The sequence below is a fragment of the Dermacentor variabilis genome, unplaced genomic scaffold, assembly GCF_050947875.1.
Source record: "Dermacentor variabilis isolate Ectoservices unplaced genomic scaffold, ASM5094787v1 scaffold_17, whole genome shotgun sequence".
NCBI lineage: Eukaryota > Metazoa > Arthropoda > Arachnida > Ixodida > Ixodidae > Dermacentor > Dermacentor variabilis.
This window is the reverse complement of record NW_027460335.1, coordinates 8,355,214-8,364,257: the sequence shown is the minus strand read 5'-3', so window position 1 is coordinate 8,364,257 and position 9,044 is coordinate 8,355,214.

The window sequence follows — 9,044 nt, the reverse complement described above, 5'->3', positions numbered from 1 at the left end:
TTTTCTTTCAGTTCCTTGGTTTGGTTCCTCCAGTATTCGTCGCTGCTATTATACCTGTCGAGGGGAACACCCAGATACCTGGTAGGAGTCTTCACCCAGTTTACGTTCGCGAAATAGTCGGGTGCAGAAAACCAGTCCCCGTGCCACAGCCCTAGCGATTTGCCCCAGTTTGCTCTGCTACCCGTTACGGCGCAGAAATGCTTTACTACAGATATTGTTTCCGTTACACTCGGTTTGTCAGTGCAACACACTGCAATGTCATCTGCATATGCAAGCAACTTCACTTCTGTCGCTGCCAATCTCAAACCACGTATTCCGTCATTTTCATTAATTGCTACACACATTTCTTCTACGTAGATAGCAAACAATAGCGGACTGAGGGGGCAGCCTTGGCGCATGGAACGCATGATGTTAATGGGGGCCCCCAGAGACTTGTTAACAAGTAATCTTGTTGTGCAGTTCTGGTACGCCAAGGCCACGCCCTCAGGGTTGATGGAACCGACATTAACATGATCTAAGATGGCAAACAAAATAACGTGAGCGACACAATCGAATGCTTTCTCTAGGTCGAGCTGAAGAACTGCAACACCGCCACCGGTGACGTCACAGCACTCGAGCACACATCGCATCTTATGGATGTTTGAAAAAATAGATCGCCCTTTGATGCCACAAGTTTGATGGTCTGCGACTATTTCCTTGATGACTCCTTGAAGCCTGCTAGCTAAAACCTCCATAAACATTTTATAATCCACGTTTGTTAGTGAAATCGGTCTGTAGGATGACACGAATCTGAGTTTGTCTATTTGATCGCTCTTCGGTATTAGAATGGTGTGCGTTTTTCCAAAGGAAGGTGGTAATGATTTCTTTTCGTATGCGTCATTAAATACATGTGCAAGCAAAGGCGCCAGCTCTCTTTTAAAAGCTACCCGCCGTGGTTGCTCAGTGGCTATGGTGTTGGGCTGCTGAGCACGAGGTCGCGGGATCGAATCCCGGCCACGGCGGCCGCATTTCGATGGGGGCGAAATGCGAAAACACCCGTGTGCTTAGATTTAGGTGCACGTTAAAGAACCCCAGGTGGTCAAAATTTCCGGAGTCCTCCACTACGGCGTGCCTCATAATCAGAAAGTGGTTTTGGCACGTAAAACTCCAAATATTATTATTATATCTTTTAAAAGCTTTATATAGACCCGCGCTGAGTCCATCAGGTCCGGTGATTTACCCATGTTCAAATCGTCGATTGCCTTTTCGACTTCTCCTTCCATTATTTTTTCCTCTAATCGCTTTTTTACGTCATCGCTCAAACGTGGCATGCGATGGATTCCTCCGCCGGCTGCCGAAGCGAACGGACGCGCGTTCGACGAGCTCCGTCGACACCGGGGGACCGAAGCGTACTCGGACCACCGAATGCGTGAACATCTGGCTGGAATCAAGGAGAAGAGAGGTCCGAAGGCGGATTCACCGGAATTAACAAGGTGGGACCGAATTCTCCAGCTTGGTGAGCTCACGAAGCCGCACCGTGCCGCGAGGGCCGCTTGGCCTAACGAGGCCCAGACGCGCTACCTGGGCCCAGACCTCGTGCAACATGGAGGTTGTTGAAGGTACGGAAATTGATCCCGACGAGCTGCAGATTCCGGGACAGTGGTTTAAAGCGAAGAGGAGCGGAAAAATAGCACCAGCGGAGTTGGCAGAAGGCGGCCACGTCGCCGGGAACCGAGGCCTACGGGAGCGTGCTGCGGAGCGACGCGAGGGAAGAAGAAAGGCAGAGAAGTCGGTGGAAAGGCAACATACGAGAATTCCGCCCGACTACGAGAAGATAATTATGAGACCTCAAGGGGGACTAGAGAAATTACTCCAACTCGGCGGAGCTTTCGTGGCTGACGCAATCAGCGCGACGGCCGGGACAAGTGACAGAGGAGTGAACGACATCATCACGTTCAACACGAAGCAACAATCGATCCTCATTGCTACAAAGGACAAAACGACGAGAAATAAGTATGCAGCGCTCAGAGAACTGACGATAGGCAAAGAAAAGGTGAACGTCAACGCATACGTGGCGGCGCCAGAGAACAGCGGAAAAGGCGTCATATACGACGTACCTCTATTTTGGACTGAAGACGAAATCAAAGAAAGACTGGAGTACTTCAATGCGAAGAACCCTCCAATCCTAGGAGTGCGAAGGCTGGGCAAGGGAACGAAGGCCGTACTTATCCTCTTCGAAGAAAGCACAGTTCCGAGGCAAGTGTACCTGTCGCCCACGCCAACGAGATGCGTCCTGTACAAGAAAAAGTACGAGGTATGCTATGCGTGTGGTCGCTTTGGACACAGATCGGACGTGTGCCCAAACCCGGACAACAAAAAATGCCGGAGATGTGGGGCAGAAAACCCGCAGGAGGACCACCAATGCGAAGCCAAATGCCAGCTCTGCGGGAAAGAGCACCCACTCGGCGACAAGAGATGCAAAGAGCTGTACAGAACACCGTACGAAATCAAGAAAAAAATCTGGGAGAAGAAGAACGACAAGCAGGAGGAACTGAAGACCCAACAACGGCAACCCCCTGCGGACGGAGCTGCGAAACTCCTCAAGGAGGACTTCCCCAAGCTGGGAGAAAACCACCAAGGAAACTTGCTGACCCCCGGTAGTCAGGAGACCAGGGGACGCAGGAGATCGAGATCCAGGGACCCAAAGGACCCATGGGGCAAGGGACGAAGCGGAAGCAGGGATCCAAGCAGAGAGCCCAAACAAGTAAGCTTTGTAGAAGGGTCCTCCCAGGCCAAAGATGATAAGGACAGAGAAATAGAACAGTTAAAGAAAAAAGTAGAGGAGCTACAAGGGCTCATAAATAACCTTATGAAAGCGCAAAAAGCAAAAGAGAAGGCAACATCCCCTCCTCCCCGCACACAACCCGCACAACCCAAGCAGGTAGCCCAGCAAACCACTCCCCCTACACCCAGGCAGCGGGAAATGGAAGGAGAGAAAATGGATCAATCAGAAACAGTCAGGATACCCCCACTTAAACGGAAAGGAGATAACGAAACAGACATGTGGGCAGAACTAAAGAAGGAATGCGAGGCGAATAGGAACGCAATGAAAACGATACAGACAGAAAAAAGAGACTTCATGGCACAGGTCATGACCGCACTCAGCCAGATACAAAAAAATATAAACCAAAGATTTGAAAGTATAACAGCAGAACTACGGGCACAGAGAACTGAACTACAAACACAAAGAACCGAGCTGGTTGCCCTTGCGGAGCGACAGAAAAACTTAGAGGACTCCTTTACCCAAATCCAATATGGCCAGAAACGCACGAATTAAGTCTATCATTTGGCAATGGAACTGCCGAGGGTTCCAACGCAAGCGAGCGCTACTGCAAAACTACATAGACACACTAGAAGAAAAGCCGCTAGCAATAGCGTTGCAAGAAACCGGGAAATTAGCATCCCTCCCAGGATATCAGGCGTTTCACAGCGATAAGGGGGAAAAATCGAGGGTAACAACCCTAGTGAAAAGAAACGTAGCAACAATCGAACACGAGATTCAATCCAGGGACACAGAAGGAGTCTTAGTGGAGATGCTTACGGGTAGAAAAGAAGAGCCCAGCCTATTTCTACTAAACATCTACTCAAGTCCTAGACAGAAAAAAGTCAGGTTTAGGGCCATCTTCCGAAAAGCCCTGAAAGCAGCTGGAAAGAACCCCCTATTCATAGTAGGAGACCTAAACGCGATGCATGAGGAATGGGGATACAAAAGAAGGGATGGCAAGGGAAGGCAGCTGTGGGAGGACATACAGGAACTGAACCTCTCACTACACACCGACCCAGGAAACCCAACTAGAAAAGGTAACAGCGTCACCGCAGATACCACACCCGACCTAACACTCTCCAAAAACACCAGAACAGTAACGTGGGAAAATACAGGACAAGACTTAGGCAGCGATCACTATATAATTGCCACCACATTAATGAAGGGAGTAAAGGAAAAACGACTAAAACAGCCAAAAGTTACAGAATGGGATAGATTTAGGAAGCGGCGAGAGGAATCTCCAACCACAATCATTACAGACCTAAGAGAATGGACAGACACACTTAAAAAACACGTCACCGAAGCAACGGTTACTTTAGAAGGCCAAGACGCTCCACTTATAGCAGACAACAAGCTATTGCACATGTGGGAAGCAAAGGGTAGTCTAGAAAGCCGGCTCAAAAAACAGAGATGGAACCGGAATCTAAAAAGAAGAATAGCCAGACTAAATCAAGAGATTGAAAAATACGCACTACAGCTATGCGAGCAAAACTGGTGTAGCACATGTGATGCCATGGAAAAAGGTATGAGTTTAGCTAAAACATGGAACATCCTAAGACACCTGCTAGACCCAACCCAATCAAAATCGCAGACAAACATAAGGCTAGCCAAAACACGACATAAATACGACGGAACAGACGAGAGCTTCATGGAAGAGATCAAACAAACATACATAGGAAACGTGACTCGCACCAACCTACCAGAGTATGGGGGACCCCTAAATGAGGAGCTAGATGCACCCATAACAGAGGCAGACGTGAGAGCGGAAATAATCAGACTTAAAACGAAATCGGCCCCAGGCCCAGATGGGATAACAAACAAAATGCTGCGGAACCTAGACGATGAGTCGATCACAGCTATAACCAAATACATTCTACAGGTATGGGAGAAAGGGGAACTCCCGAAACAATGGAAAGAGGCTAGCATCATACTAATCCCCAAACCGGGCAAGCCCCCTAAGCTAGAGAATCTCAGGCCGATCTCCCTCACATCATGCGTAGGGAAATTAATGGAACATGTAATCCAGACAAGGTTAACCCGATTCATGGAGGGAAATGAACTATGGCCGAATGAGATGGTTGGATTCCGACCGGGCTTAAGTACCCAGGACGTGATGCTGCGGCTTCAGCACGACATCATAAACTCAAGATCAAGAGATATAAAAGCAATCCTAGCTCTAGACTTCAAGAAAGCCTTTGACAATGTCAAACACGAGGCAATCCTGACAGAAATGCAAGAAATAGGGGTAGGATGCAGAACCTACAACTATATAAAGAACTTCCTGACAAACAGGACGGCAAAGATTAGATACCATGATTTGGAATCGGAAGAAACAGAACTGGGAAACAGAGGTACCCCGCAAGGATCTGTACTCTCCCCACTCCTCTTCAATCTGGCTATGAGGGGCCTCCCGGCTAAACTAAGGAAAATAGAAAATTTAAACTTCAGCATGTATGCAGACGATATAAATGTTTGGATAAACAAAGGTAACGACGCGGAAATAGAAAACAAACTGCAAATAGCCGCGGACACAGTAATCGAGTATGCAGCAACTAGGGGGCTTACTTGCTCACCAGAAAAATCGGAACTCTTAATGTACAACCCCAAATCATTAAGGCTGAAAGGAGACAGCGATTTCAACATCACGGTTGGGGGCAAACCAGTACCCAAAGTAGATAAGATAAGAATATTAGGACTTTTACTCCAAAGCAATGGATACAACGACGAAACCATACGGAAACTGGAAGGTTATGCAGCACAAGTCACCGGGATATTCAGAAGAATAGCTCTTAAGGGGAGAGGGCTAAGCGAAAGAAGCCTAGTTAAGCTAGTACAAGCGTACGTCATCAGCAGACTTAGCTACGCCACACCATACCTTAACATCCGGGCTTCAGAAAGAGACAAATTAGACTCGATAATCAGAAGATGCTATAAACGGGCACTCGGATTACCCATAAGCACCTCCACTGAGAGACTCCTAGCAATGGGAATTCACAATACATGGCAAGAAACAGCCGAAGCAGTTAAAACCGCCCAACAGGAAAGACTCAGTCAAACATATACAGGCAGAGCTATCCTGAACATGGTGGGGCTGCAGACAGACAGAGGCATGCAAAAGAAACGTGACATCCCAAGAGAAATCAGAGAACAGCTAAGGATAGGCCCAATTCCCAAAAACATGCACCCCACCTTCAACAAAGAAAGGAGGGAAAAGAGAGCCGAAGCACTGGTCAGACGCTTCAGCGAAATAGATAGGGAGATAGTGGCGTACACGGATGCGGCCAGCGGCAAACTGGGTGCGGCAGTAGCCTCGGTGGTAGATGGCCAAGGCGAAGCAGTCTCAGCAGCAACAATACGCAGCCGCAATCCGGAAGCAGCGGAAGAAGTAGCGATCGCGCTTGCCTGTGTCGGGACCAAGGCGAGCTACATAATAAGCGACAGCAAAACAGCCATCCACAATTACGGAAAAGGCAGAATCGCACCAGAAGCGATACGAGTACTAACAGGAAAGAAAATTGACAGAAAAATCAGCCTCGTATGGGCACCAGCTCACACGTCGGTCCCAGGCAACGAGGCGGCACACTTCCTAGCCCGAGATCTCTACTTCCGGGCAGGAACAGAGCCGCCCGCTTGCAAGGAACTAGACGAGAGACTACAGACCTACACAGAAATAATCTAAAACTATAAGCTTCAGCGTAGAACTGTCCCCCCTCCGGACAAGGAGCTCGGAAATAGAGAGGCGAGAGCCTGGCGCAGACTGCAAGCAGGAAACTACATAAATCCAGTATGGGCGTCACACGTACTGAAAGACGAAGATATAGACGATAAATGTAAGAGATGCGGGGAGAGGGGGACCCTCGACCATATAATCTGGCAATGCGTAGACTCCCCAGGTGTCAAGGAAGGAATAAATAGTAGAGAAGCCTGGGACACCCTTCTGCAAAGCGCGGACCCCGCCATGCAGAGGAGAGCCATCCATCTGGCGGCAGAGGCCGCGAAGAGCCAACAACTCTTTGCCTGCATCTAGTCGCGGAGACCCCCACCCCTGTCCCCAGGCCTGCGCGCCAGGGGCAGGGAGTAGGGGGTCTCCTTCTCTGATGGAAATAAAAGTTTTTGGAACGGAACGGAACGGTGGCATGCGATGCAGAAAACCTGCTTTAAAACCCTCAACATACGCTTCTTGAAATGCGAAGAGCGACTGATAGTACTCAAAGAAGGCGCACCGAATGCTGTCACTGTCTTCAACGACATTCCCATTCACTAAAATCTGATCGACATGGTTTCTTCGTCCATACGCCTTCTCTAAACCGAGCGCCCTTTTCGTGGGCGTCTCCCCTGCCGCTAGTGCATCTGCTCGTGCTCGCATGATGGCTCCTTGATAGCGTTCCTTGTCAAACAGTTCAAGTTTTTCTTTGACGTTTCGCACATCGTCGTTGTACGCACCAGGCTCTTTGCACTGAAGCGTTAGCAGCTGCCCAAGCAGTGTTCTTAAACCCTTTTCTTTCATTTCCTTCTCGAATTTTTTACAACTGGATCTTTCTATCGCTTTCATTTTAATCTTTTGTTTAAAACCTTCCCACTTCTCGACGATTGTTCCCGCAGCATCACATTGAACTTCATTAACCGCATCCCGTACTACCTGTAAAAAGGGCTGGTCATTTAGTAACAAGGCATCCATTTTCCACATATCCCAGTTAAATACATGTCTCCTTTTTATTATACCTACGTTACATTTCACCAGGCAGTGATCTGAAAACGACACTGGTACTACACAGTAACCGTGGTATCTTGGAATTGCATCCAATGAAATGTACATTCGGTCCAAACGCGCATGGCTGCGGCCCTGAAAACGTGTAAAAGTCACTTGACGCCCCCCTTCCAGACATTCATAAACATCATCGAGTTCATTTTCAATAATTAAATTTGATAACACTTCGCTGCTTCGGTCACGCACACCAGCATTACCGACTCTGTCTCCAGCGCTCATCACACAATTAAAGTCACCTAACAGCATCACGCGCATATTGCAACATACATATTAGAGAGTTTTAGAATAGGGGCCCCAAACCTTTTGGGGCCCCAAAGAAATAGCGTCGAAGCCACGGCGCATGCGCAAGACGCAAACTGCGTTTGGGTTTTGCGTTGGGAACGTTATTTCACTGATTTAGCGGGAGCCCAAATAGCGGCCCCAAAAGTTTTGCGTCGACAAACATGGCGGCACCCATCGAAGCGACGGCTCACCCTAGCACAAAACTGGGTTCGATTCGCGGTAACGCGTGAAGTTCGCAAGCTAGGAGAAGTGACTGCGGTTATCGCTTTCTCTCAACTAGCGTGTGTTATGAAGATTGACTCATTAGACGCCGCTGATATTGAATTCGATTGTGGATTTTATGGCTCGTAGGCCTAACACGGCTAAGCTTGGCTGGTGAAGGCTAGTAAAGTTGGTTTGCTCAAAACTAAGCGCAACTAACTGTTTTCTGCTTACAGAATAACCTCTAAATTGTAATTAAACGCAAATACACGCAAGTCAAAATTATTATTCCTATCATAAAATGGTATATTTTATTTAATTATTTCTAATAGCTTTTCTTTGACGCCGTAGTGGCGCTGTCAGCGCAAGACGCTATCCGCAAACGTGAAACCCTATTCTAAAACTCTTCACTCCTACGTGTCCCAACGCTAACACCCGCAAAGCTCTTTGGGGCCCCAAACTATTGGGGCCCCTATTCTAAAACTCCCTATTGTGTAAGGTTCGAAAAAAAAAAACGGACGCGCTCATCTACTGAATTCGGCGCATATACGCATATGACGCGGAACTCAGCATCACCCATAACAATATCACAGAGCACAATCCTTCCTGACTGACACGAAAAAATACTTTGAATCTGCAGTCCAGGCAGCTTTTTCACAAGAAGAACGCACCCTCCAGCCGTGCCTACCGCATGGCTAACCACCACAAAATACCTATAGTCGGATACAACTTTAGAAAAAAGGGGGCGTTTACTTCTCCGAGGCGGATGCACCGAGCATCCACCAATGGGCGCGCACTCTGGACCGACGTCGTGCGCCGGATGGCCGGTGACCCCGCCGCTTCGGTCATCTGGGCGGGGCCTCCCCTTTTTTCTAAAACTGTATCCGACTATAGCCGTGAAACGTCGCACCATGCTCCCGGTCTCCTCCTCTCCTTCAACCTTAGTTTCCTGGACGGCTAGTACGTCTATGTCGTGGTCAGTGACCAACC